Source organism: Camponotus floridanus, unplaced genomic scaffold (assembly GCF_003227725.1).
Source record: "Camponotus floridanus strain SB8 unplaced genomic scaffold, Cflo_v7.5 scaffold4, whole genome shotgun sequence".
Lineage (NCBI taxonomy): Eukaryota > Metazoa > Arthropoda > Insecta > Hymenoptera > Formicidae > Camponotus > Camponotus floridanus.
The window spans coordinates 4,421,010-4,434,633 of NW_020229547.1; the positions used below are offsets into that span (position 1 = coordinate 4,421,010).

The 13,624-nt window shown below is 25.1% G+C and overlaps 1 protein-coding gene and 3 long non-coding RNA genes across 10 annotated transcripts in view; all 4 read right to left on the bottom strand.

Moving 5' to 3' along the window:
• LOC105259560 (teneurin-m) overlaps positions 1-13,624 on the bottom strand; it is a 708,083-nt gene that overhangs the window by 449,062 nt on the left and 245,397 nt on the right. The gene's annotated exons all lie outside the window — the stretch shown is intronic.
• LOC112638898 lies at positions 1,059-2,327 on the bottom strand. Its single transcript, XR_003123202.1, has 3 exons — positions 2,166-2,327; positions 1,476-1,809; positions 1,059-1,270 (listed from the first exon to the last, which is right to left on the bottom strand). It is a non-coding gene; the product is annotated as an uncharacterized LOC112638898 (long non-coding RNA).
• LOC112638900 lies at positions 4,295-5,691 on the bottom strand. The gene is made up of 3 exons (XR_003123204.1): positions 5,550-5,691; positions 4,859-5,192; positions 4,295-4,642 (listed from the first exon to the last, which is right to left on the bottom strand). It is a non-coding gene; the product is annotated as an uncharacterized LOC112638900 (long non-coding RNA).
• Positions 7,801-9,207, bottom strand: LOC112638901. The gene is made up of 3 exons (XR_003123205.1): positions 9,053-9,207; positions 8,362-8,695; positions 7,801-8,147 (listed from the first exon to the last, which is right to left on the bottom strand). It is a non-coding gene; the product is annotated as an uncharacterized LOC112638901 (long non-coding RNA).

Genomic DNA, 13,624 nt, shown 5'->3' on the forward strand with positions numbered 1-13,624 from the left:
TGATCATAAAAATTTTATTAATATTGATTTTTACGCTAAACTGTTTTTAGAAACACGAAGTTTTAAAACTACTTAATTTTGTACAATAAATGACATTCTGTTCTTATCACTTTATATATTGCTATGACAGAAAATCAAATTAAAATAATTTTTCTCATATTTAATCTACATTTTTTTGAAAAATTCGTACATAACAAAATATTTAAGAGCTAAGATTGTTTCCGGCGTAAAAAAATTATAAGAAATTATAAAATTACTCTTTTCTTCTCATCTTCTCATCTTATTCTTTCGTTACATAATACATAACAATTAAGAGGTTTAGCTTAAAATATTGAGATAAACATTTAAAATAATTTGCAAGAAAATAAATTAAAATTTTAATTATAAATAATTATTTTTGATACATAATTGATTTCTTTAAAAAACTTACCCTTAAAATCAATGTAAATTAGATGTAAAAATCATGACATATGTAATATTTGTTATACACAATATTATGTAATAAATTTTTCTATACAAATAGTATGAAAAAATATGTCTCATATATATGTGTATATGTATGTATGTATATATATATATATATATATATATATATATATATAATATATATATATATATATATATATATATCTATGTATGTACATATGTATGTAAGTGTACCGAATTCTTTTAAAAAATTATTTTCGAAATCAATAACAGATCACATATGTAATATCTGAGAGATGATAAATATAATATCATGTAATAAATTTTTAATAGATATTAATAGTGTGGAAAATAGCCGAAAATATAACCTTGTCGATGTTCGACAAATACATAATAAGTACACAATATATTTGTCAAACTGTACATGTATTGTAATTATAATTTCCTGTTGTATTACTTAATGTTACGTCAAAAAGCAAATTATTATTCATCAAAGCGTAAAATTTTTCCATTTCTTTACTTTTAAATATATTTTCGTGTTCAGTAGGACCATCATATTCAGCAATTTTATCAAAATCCGTTGACTGAGAACTGATCAATAATTCAATATATATCTTCTTCAATATATATCTTCAATATATATCTTCAATATATATCTCTACATATATCTTCGAGATCGGAAGGGTCATCGTATTCAACAATGTTATCAAAATCCGTTGACTGAGAGCTGTTTAACACAGAATCTCCAAGATATAGTGATATACAGTCATTTACATTGCCAAATTGTTAAAAATTGCGTATTAGTTGTTTGTAGCTGCTTTTAGGAATGTCTGTAGCACTTTGCCTAAAACGTAAAAAACTTTCTTAACCTATTTGATTTTTTGGGCCGATATTCATAATCTTTATAATAAAGATATATTAAATATGTTGAATTTGATGATTTTACTTATTATATATAATTTTATTCATTATGTACACAAAAATATATATGAATAGGGAACGAAAAAGATAAAATAATAATATTCGATTTATCGCCGTTTCTCTCTTACCACGTTTATTTGAATTCCTCAGGTATTTCCTCGACTTGATGATCAGTGTACAAATGTCTCATTAAATCGACATAATTCCTTGGAAAAACTTTTCTGCAACGTCGGCACGTTATTGTTTTATCAAGGTTTAGTTTAATAATATTCTCATTATTTCTACTATATTCTATTATCCAGTTTTTATGTTCTTCCTCTTTATTTTGATCAATTCCATGTTTAGTATGTAAATGTAATTTTATGTAGGATGTAATTTTGTAACGTTTATTATATATTTTCTTACATTTCTCACATTGTAGTTTATTGCCTTGTATTACTTTATAGGCGTCTTGACTTACACCTAGTTTCGAAATATTTGGTTTAAGTGTCGTTCGAGTGCACAGACTTTTTGTAGAAACTCGATCGACAAATGTCAAACGGCGCGATAGCGCTTGTTTAATTTTGAGTCGAAAAAAGCTAAGCAGCCAGCCTTGTTTATAATATTTAAAAAATGTACACTTGCAGAGTGTTATATTAATTCAATTTCGTCTTAAATTGTCTGTGACCAAACGGTAACAGTAAAGACATGCACCGACAAAAACCGAACGTCCAATTATTATGAATTTTCAAATTGATGCGCTGACACCATTAAGCACTGAACAGAAAAAACGCGATCGCGTCGCTTGACACTGAAACGGATAATAATGATATAAATACCTCTATGTCTCCTGGATATGTGTGTTCTTATATTGGAATAGATTGGCTTAAGAGAATAATTTTTCTCACAAAAATTGCACATTGCAACTGTATCGTATTTTGTATAATACGGCCATACATAGCACGCCATAATATTCGTTTTGTATCAGAGACTGTATTTGACTAAATTCGAACGAAGAATAATTTCAACGAAAAACATAGAAGATAATAAAGGAAACAGAAAGAGGTCGTGAAAATATGTTTTTATATAAATGTAAATATCAATATTCAATCTAAGTCTGCCTAACAAATTTTGTGCTTAGTTGCTTATTCACTGCTGATAATCTCACTATTTAATAGAATAAATAATAAGAAGATTTCAAAAAAGGATAAATAATTATAAATGTTACACTAAATATGAATATTAAAAATTATTCATCTCTGCAAGTTAGATCTGTCTATGAATCTGTGAATTAGCAACAATTACTTCTATCAAACTAGATATCAACAATTACTTCTATCAAACTAGATATCACTCGATAAGAGAGGAAAAGTGCGAAATATATTAATCGAGGAGTATAATATATTCTTCGGTGTACTACAATAACCCTATGTTAAAGAGATATATTATTTTATTCACTTAATAAATTTCTTACTTATCAAATTGCATCATATACATATTACTTTTAGTACAATGCTCAAATCATTGAATTGAAAATGAACGCGGCTTATATTATAATACTATATAATTTTAACAAAAAATATTTTGTTACTATATTTAATAAATTAATTAATTATTAGAGCTTTTGTAAGAAAGCAATCTTTATGTATGTCCACTTAATTAATAGCTAGAATAATTCTTTGAACAAATAAGTTGTTCTTTCAAAATTTTTTGGATTAAAAATTTTATTTTTGTTTTATTTACATCTTTTTCGTATTTGTATTAAAATAATTATAATTTACGATAATTTATTTAAAAATAAATTTCTTAGAAACTTAAAAAAATTCAATTTCTGAAGACTCACTTATCTCTCTATATCCATTAATATAAGTTTATTCTACGGTTTTTAAAAGAACGGTTAGATATATTATTTTAAAACTTACGTGCGATGCAACAATTTTTCGAGATTGAATTATGTAGAAATTTTTATAAGCTTATTCAATTTGAAATTTAATTCAAAATGATGTAAGCAATATATATTGAGGAATCATAGGATAAACAATTGATTATAATTTTTCTATACAGTAATAAACACATAGAATAATAGTAAATAGTTGATCGTAAAAATTTTATTAATTTTGATTTTTACAAACTTTTTTTGATTTTAACAAATTTTTTTTAGAAGCAAGAAGTTTTAAAACTACACTTAATTTGGAACAATAACCAACACTTTGTTCTTATCACGTTATATATTGCTATGACACAGAAAATCACATTAAAATAGTTTTTCTCATCTTTAATCTACATTTTTTTGAAAAATTATTACATAATAGAATATTTGAGAGCAAAGATTGTTTCCGGCGTGAAAAAATTAGAAGATATTATAATATTACTCTTTTCTTTTCATCTTCTTCATTATTCTTTCGTTATATAATACATAATGATTAAGAGATTTAGCTTAAAATAATGAGATAAGAATTTAAAATAATTTGTAAGAAAATAAATTAAAATTTTAATTATAAATAATTATTTTTGATACATAATTGATTTCTTTTAAAAACTTATCCTCAAAATCAATGTAAATTAGATGTAAAAATCATGACATATGTAATATTTGTTATATACAATATTATGTAATAAATTTTTCTATACAAATAGTATGAAAAAAATATGTCTCATTTATATGTGTATATGTATGTATGCATATATATGTATGTATGTATATATATATATATATATATATTTATATATATGTATGTACATATGTATGTACGTGTACCAAATTCTTTTAAAAAATTATTTTCGAAATCAATAACAGATCACATATGTAATATCTGAGAGATGATAAATATAATATCATGTAATAAATTTTTAATAGATAGTGTGGAAAATAGCCGAAAATATATCCTTGTCGATGTTCGATAAATACATAATAAATACACAATATATTTGTCAAACTGTACATGTATTGTAATTATAATTTCGTGTTGTATTACTTAATGTTACGTCAAAAAGCAAATTATTATTCATCAAAGCGTAAAATTTTTCCATTTCCTCACTTTTAAATACATTTTCGAGTTCAGTAGGACCATCATATTCAGCAATTTTACCAAAATCCGTTGACTGAGAACTGATCAATAATTCAATATCTTTATATATATCTTCGAGATCGGAAGGGTCATCATATTCAGCAATGTTATCAAAATCCGTTGATTGAGAGCTGTTTAACACAGAATCTCCAAGATATAGTGATGTACAGTCATTTACATTGCCAAATTGATAAAAATTGCGTATTAGTTGTTTGTAGCTGTTTTTAGGAATATCTATAGCATTTTGCCTAGAACGTAAAAAACTGTTTGTTAACCTGTTTGATTTTTTTGGGCTAATAGGCCGATATTCATTATCTTTGTAATAAAGATATATTAAATATGTTGAATTTGATGATTTTACTTATTATATATAATTTTATTCATTATGTACACAAAAATATATATGACTAGGGAACGAAAAAGATAAAATAATAATATTCGATTTATCGCCGTTTCTTTCTTACCCAGTTTATTTGAATTCCTCAGGTATCTCCTCGACTTGATGATCATTGTACAAATGTCTCATTAATTTGACAAAATTCTTTGGAAAAATTTTATTGCAACGTCGGCACGTTATTGTTTTATCAAGATTTAGTGTAATAATATTTTCATTATTTCTACTATATTCTATTATCCAGTTTTTATGTTCTTGCGCTTTATATTCATGAATTCCATGTTTAGTACGTAAATGTAATTTTATTTTGGGTGTTATTTGATAACGTTTCTTATATGTTGCCTCACATTTCTCACATTGTAATTTATTGCCTTGTATTATTTTATAGGCGTTTTCAGTTACACCTAGTTTCGAAATATTTGGTTTAAGTGTCGTTCGAGTGCCACAGATTTTTTGTAGAAACTCGATCGACAAATGTCAAACGGCGCGATAGCGCTTGTCTAATTTTGAATGGAAAAAAGTTAAGCGATCAGCCTTGTTCATAATATTTAAAAAATATACACTTGCAGAGTGTTATATTACTTCAATTTTGTCTTAATTTGTCTATGACCAAACGGTAACAGTAAAGAAACGCACCGACAAAAACCGAACGTCCAATTATTGTGAATTTTCAAATTGATGCGCTGACACCATTAAACACTGAACAGAAAAAGCGCGATCGCGTTGCTTGACACTGAAACGGATAATATTGTTATAAGTACCTCTATGTTTTTTGTATATGTGATTTCTCATATTTCTATCGTTTAACTTAAGAGGAGAATATTTCTTACAAAAATTGCACTTTGCAACTGTATCGTATTTTGTATAATACGACCATACGTAGCTGGTAGCCATAATATTCGTTTTGTATGAGAGACTGTATTTGACTAAATTCGAACGAAGAATAATTTCAACGAAAAACATAGAAGATAATAAAGGAAACAGAAAGAGGTCGTGAAAATATGTTTTTGTATAAATGTAAATATCGATATTCAATCTAAGTCTGCCTAACAAATCTTGTGCTTAGGTGCTTATTCACTGCTGATAACCTCACTATTTAATAGAATAAATAATAAGAAGATTTCAAAAAATGAAAAATAATTATAAATGTTACACTAAATATGAATATTAAAAATTATTCTTCTCTGCAAGTTAGATCTGTCTATGAATCTGTGAATTAGCAACAATTATTTCTATCAAACTAGATATGTTAAATTATCACATCGATAAGAGAGGAAAAGTGCGAAATACATTAATCGAAAAGTATAATATATTCCTCTGTGTACGACAATAACCCTATGTTAAAGAGATATATTATTTTATTCACTTAATAAATTTCTTACTTATCAAATTGCATCAAATACATATTACTTTTATTACAATGCACAAATCATTGAATTGAAAACGAACGCGGCTTATATTATAATACTATATAATATTAACAAAAAATGTTTTGTTACTATATTTAATAAATTAATTAATTATTAGAGCTTTTGTAAGAAAGCAATCTTTATGTATGTCTACTTAATTAATAGCTAGAATAATTCTTTGAACAAATAAGTTATTGTTTTGAAATTTTTTGCATTAAAAATGTTTTTATTGTTGTACATCTTTTTCGTATTTGTATTAAAATAATTATAATTTACGATAATTTATTTAAAAATAAATTCATTAGAAAATAAAAAAAATTCAATTTGTGAAGACTCACTTATCTCTCTATATTCATTAATATAAGTTTATTCGTCGATTTTTAAAAGAATGATTAGATATATTATTTTAAAACTTCTCTCCAAGCATCTTTTCCAGAGGCATATTAAATACGTTTTAATTGTTTATTTTTTCAAACTTTCTCGATTTTTCAGAGTACAATATCTAACAATGCGAAGTAACTGTGGAGAGCTTATTGCGTGAGATTCAACAATTTTTCGAGATTGAATTATATGTATAGAAATTTTTAGAAGCATATTCAATTTGAAATTTAATTCAAAATGATGTAACGAATATATATAGAGGAATCATAGGATAAACAATTGATTATAATTTTTCTATACAGTAATAAACACATAGAATAATATCAAATAGTTGATCGTAAAAATTTTATTAATTTTGATTTTTACAAACTTTTTTTGATTTTAACAAATTTTTTTTAGAAGCAAGAAGTTTTAAAACTACACTTAATTTGGAACAATAACTAACACTTTGTTCTTATCACGTTATATATTGCTATGACACAGAAAATCACATTAAAATAGTTTTTCTCATCTTTAATCTACATTTTTTTGAAAAATTATTACATAATAGAATATTTGAAAGCAAAGATTGTTTCCGGCGTGAAAAAATTAGAAGATATTATAATATTACTCTTTTCTTTTCATCTTCTTCATTATTCTTTCGTTATATAATACATAATGATTAAAGATTTAGCTTAAAATAATGAGATAACAATTTAAAATAATTTGTAAGAAAATAAATTAAAATTTTAATTATAAATAATTATTTTTGATACATAATTGATTTCTTTTAAAAACTTATCCTCAAAATCAATGTAAATTAGATGTAAAAATCATGACATATGTAATATTTGTTATATACAATATTATGTAATAAATTTTTCTATACAAATAGTATGAAAAAAATATGTCTCATATATATGTGTATATGTATGTATGCATATATATGTATGTATGTATATATATATATATATATATATATATATATATATATATATGTGTATGTACATATGTATGTACGTGTACCAAATTCTTTTAAAAAATTATTTTCGAAATCAATAACAGATCACATATGTAATATCTGAGAGATGATAAATATAATATCATGTAATAAATTTTTAATAGATATTAATAGTGTGGAAAATAGCCGAAAATATATCCTTGTCGATGTTCGATAAATACATAATAAATACACAATATATTTGTCAAACTGTACATGTATTGTAATTATAATTTCGTGTTGTATTACTTAATGTTACGTCAAAAAGCAAATTATTATTCATCAAAGCGTAAAATTTTTCTATTTCCTTACTTTTAAATACATTTTCGAGTTCAGTAGGACCATCATATTCAGCAATTTTATCAAAATCCGTTGACTGAGAACTGATCAATAATTCAATATCTTTATATATATCTTCGAGATCGGAAGGGTCATCATATTCAGCAATGTTATCAAAATCCGTTGACTGAGAGCTGTTTAACACAGAATCTCCATGATATAGTGATGTACAGTCATTTACATTGCCAAATTGATAAAAATTGCGTATTAGTTGTTTGTAGCTGCTTTTAGGAATGTCTATAGCATTTTGCCTAGAACGTAAAAAACTTTCTTAACCTGTTTGATTTTTTTGGGCTAATAGGCCGATATTGATTATCTTTGTAATAAAGATATATTAAATATATTGAATTTGATGATTTTACTTATTATATATAATTTTATTCATTATGTACACAAAAATATATATGACTAGGGAACGAAAAAGATAAAATAATAATATTCGATTTATCGCCGTTTCTCTCTTACCCCGTTTATTTGAATTCCTCAGGTATCTCCTCGACTTGATGATCATTGTACAAATGTTTCATTAATTTGACAAAATTCTTTGGAAAAACTTTATTGCAACGTCGGCACGTTATTGTTTTATCAAGATTTAGTGTAATAATATTTTCATTATTTCTACTATATTCTATTATCCAGTTTTTATGTTCTTGTGCTTTATATTCATGAATTCCATGTTTAGTACGTAAATGTAATTTCATTTTGGGTATTATTTTGTAACGTTTCTTATATGTTGCCTCACATTTCTTACATTGTAATTTATTGCCTTGTATTACTTTATAGGCGTTTTGAGTTACACCTAGTTTAGAAATATTTGGTTTAAGTGTCGTTCGAGTGCCACAGATTTTTTGTAGAAACTCGATCGACAAATGTCAAACGGCGCGATAGCGCTTGTTTAATTTGGGATCGAAAAAAGTTAAGCGGTCAGCCTTGTTCATAATATTTAAAAAATATACACTTGCAGAGTGTTATATTACTTCAATTTTGTCTTAATTTGTCTATGACCAAACGGTAACAGTAAAGAAACGCACCGACAAAAACCGAACGTCCAATTATTGTGAATTTTCAAATTGATGCGCTGACACCATTAAGCACTGAACAGAAAAAGCGCGATCGCGTTGCTTGATACTGAAACGGATAATATTGTTATAAATACCACTATGTTTTTTGGATATGTGTTTCCTCATATTGCCATCCTTTAACTTAAGGGAATAATCTTTCTCACAAAAATTGCACTTTGCAACTGCATCGTATTTTGTATAATACGACCATACGTAGTTGGTAGCCATAATATTCGTTTTGTATCAGAGACTGTATTTGACTAAATTCGAACGAAGAATAATTTCAACGAAAAACATAGAAGATAATAAAGGAAACAGAAAGAGGTCGTGAAAATATGTTTTTGTATAAATGTAAATATCGATATTCAATCTAAGTCTGCCTAACAAATCTTGTGCTTAGTTGCTTATTCACTGCTGATAATCTCACTATTTAATAGAATAAATAATAAGAAGATTTCAAAAAAGGATAAATAATTATAAATGTTACACTAAATATGAATATTAAAAGTTATTCATCTCTGCAAGTTAGATCTGTCTATGAATCTGTGAATTAGCAACAATTACTTCTATCAAACTAGATATGATAAATTACCACATCGATAATAGAGGAAAAGTGCGAAATACATTAATCGAAAAGTATACTATAATATATTCCTCTGTGTACTACAATAACCATATGTTAAAGAGATATATTATTTTATTCACTTAATAAATTTCTTACTTATCAAATTGCATCATATACATATTACTTTTAGTACAATGCTCAAATCATTGAATTGAAAATGAACGCGGCTTATATTATAATACTATATAATTTTAACAAAAAATATTTTGTTACTATATTTAATAAATTAATTAATTATTAGAGCTTTTGTAAGAAAGCAATCTTTATGTATGTCCACTTAATTAATAGCTAGAATAATTCTTTGAACAAATAAGTTGTTCTTTCAAAATTTTTTGGATTAAAAATTTTATTTTTGTTTTATTTACATCTTTTTCGTATTTGTATTAAAATAATTATAATTTACGATAATTTATTTAAAAAATAAATTTCTTAGAAACTTAAAAAAATTCAATTTCTGAAGACTCACTTATCTCTCTATATCCATTAATATAAGTTTATTCTTCGGTTTTTAAAAGAACGGTTAGATATATTATTTTAAAACTTACGTGCGATGCAACAATTTTTCGAGATTGAATTATGTAGAAATTTTTATAAGCTTATTCAATTTGAAATTTAATTCAAAATGATGTAAGCAATATATATTGAGGAATCATAGGATAAACAATTGATTATAATTTTTCTATACAGTAATAAACACATAGAATAATAGCAAATAGTTGATCGTAAAAATTTTATTAATTTTGATTTTTACAAACTTTTTTTGATTTTAACAAACTTTTTTTAGAAGCAAGAAGTTTTAAAACTGCACTTAATTTTGAACAATAACTAACACTTTGTCACGTTATATATTGCTATGACACAGAAAATCACATTAAAATTGTTTTTCTCATCTTTAATCTACATTTTTTTGAAAAATTATTACATAATAGAATATTTGAGAGCAAACATTGTTTCCGGCGTGAAAAAATTATAAGATATTATAATATTATTCTTTTCTTTTCATCTTCTTCATTATTCTTTCGTTATATAATACATAATGATTAAGAGATTTAGCTTAAAATAATGAGATAAGAATTTAAAATAATTTGTAAGAAAATAAATTAAAATTTTAATTATAAATAATTATTTTTGATACATAATTGATTTCTTTTAAAAACTTATCTTCAAAATCAATGTAAATTAGATGTAAAAATCATAACATATGTAATATTTGTTATATACAATATTATGTAATAAATTTTTCTATACAAATAGTATGAAAAAAATATGTCTCATATATATGTGTATATGAATGTATGTACATATATATATATATATATATATATATATATATATATGTATGTACGTGTACCAAATTCTTTTAAAAAATTATTTTCGAAATCAATAACAGATCACATATGTAATATCTGAGAGATGATAAATATAATATCATGTAATAAATTTTTAATAGATATTAATAGTGTGGAAAATAGCCGAAAATATATCCTTGTCGATGTTCGATAAATACATAATAAATACATAATATATTTGTCAAACTGTACATGTATTGTAATTATAATTTCGTGTTGTATTACTTAATGTTACGTCAAAAAGCAAATTATTATTCATCAAAGCGTAAAATTTTTCTATTTCCTTATTTTTAAATACATTTTCGAGTTCAGTAGGACCATCATATTCAGCAATTTTATCAAAATCCGTTGACTGAGAACTGGTCAATAATTCAATATCTTTATATATATCTTCGAGATCGGAAGGATCATCATATTCAGCAATGTTATCAAAATCCGTTGACTGAGAGCTGTTTAACACAGAATCTCCAAGATATAGTGATGTACAGTCATTTACATTGCCAAATTGATAAAAATTGCGTATTAGTTGTTTGTAGCTGCTTTTAGGAATGTCTATAGCACTTTGCCTAGAACGTAAAAAACTTTCTTAACCTGTTTGATTTTTTTGGGCTAATAGGCCGATATTCATTATCTTTGTAATAAAGATATATTAAATATGTTGAATTTGATGACTTTACTTATTATATATAATTTTATTCATTATGTACACAAAAATGTATATGACTAGGGAACGAAAAAGATAAAATAATAATATTCGATTTATCGCCGTTTCTCTCTTACCCCGTTTATTTGAATTCCTCAGGTATCTCCTCGACTTGATGATCATTGTACAAATGTTTCATTAATTTGACAAAATTCTTTGGAAAAACTTTATTGCAACGTCGGCACGTTATTGTTTTATCAAGATTTAGTGTAATAATATTTTCATTATTTCTACTATATTCTATTATCCAGTTTTTATGTTCTTGCGCTTTATATTCATAAATTCCATGTATATTATGTAAATGTAATTTCATTTTGTGTGTCATTTTGTAACGTTTACTATATGTTGCCTCACATTTCTTACATTGTAATCTATTGCCTTGTATCACTTCATAGGCGTTTTGAGTTACACCTAGTTTCGAAATATTTGGTTTAAGTGTCGTTCGAATGCCACAGATTTTTTGTAGAAACTCGATCGACAAATGTCAAACGGCGCGATAGCGCTTGTCTAATTTTGAATCGAAAAAAGTTAAGCGGTCAGCCTGGTTCATAATATTTAAAAAATATACACTTGCAGAGTGTTATATTACTTCAATTTTGTCTTAATTTGTCTATGACCAAACGGTAACAGTAAAGAAACGCACCGACAAAACCCGAACGTCCAATTATTGTGAATTTTCAAATTGATGCGCTGACACCATTAAGCACTGAACAGAAAAAGTGCGATCGCGTTGCTTGACACTGAAACGGATAATATTGTTATAAATACCACTATGTTTTTTGTGTATGTGTCTCCTCATATTGCCATCGTTTAACTTAAGAGAATAATCTTTCTCACAAAAATTGCACTTTGCAACTGTATCGTATTTTGTATAATACGACCATACGTAGCTGGTAGTCATAATATTCGTTTTGTATCAGAGACTGTATTTGACTAAATTCGAACGAAGAATAATTTCAACGAAAAACATAGAAGATAATAAAGGAAACAGAAAGAGGTCGTAAAAATATGTTTTTTTATAAATGTAAATATCGATATTCAATCTAAGTCTGCCTAACAAATCTTGTGCTTAGTTGCTTATTCACTGCTGATAATTTCACTATTTAAAAGAATTAATAATAAGAAGATTTCAAAAAAGAATAAATAATTATAAAAGTTACACTAAATATGAATATTAAAAATTATTCATCTCTGCAAGTTAGATCTGTCTATGAATCTGTAAATTAGCAACAATTACTTCTATCAAACCAGATATGATAAATACCACATCGAAAAGAGAGGAAAAGTGCGAAATACATTAATCGAGAAGTATAATATATTCCTCTGTGTACTACATAACCCTATGTTAAAGAGATATATTATTTTATTCACTTAATAAATTTCTTACTTATCAAATTGCATCAAATACATATTACTTTTATTACAATGCACAAATCATTGAATTGAAAATGAACGCGGCTTATATTATAATACTATATAATTTTAACAAAAAATATTTTGTTACTATATTTCATAAATTAATTAATTATCAGAGCTTTTTTAAGAAAGCAATCTTTATGTATGTCCACTTAATTAATAGCTAGAATAATTCTTTGAACAAATAAGATATTGTTTTAAAATTTTTTGGATTAAAAATTTTATTATTGTTTTATTTACATCTTTTTCGTATTTGTATTAAAATAATTATAATTTACGATAATTTATTTAAAAATAAATTCCTTAGAAAATAAAAAAAATTCAATTTCTGAAGACTCACTTATCTCTCTATATCCATTAATATAAGTTTATTCTTCGATTTTTAAAAGAGAACGATTAGATATATTATTTTAAAACTTCTCTCCAAGCATCTTTTCGAGAGGCATATTAAATACGTTTCAATTGTTTATTTTTTCAAACTTTCTCGATTTTTCAACGTACAATATCTAACAATGCGAAGTAACTGTGGAGAGCTTATTGCGTGAGATGCAACAATTTTTCGAGATTGAATTAT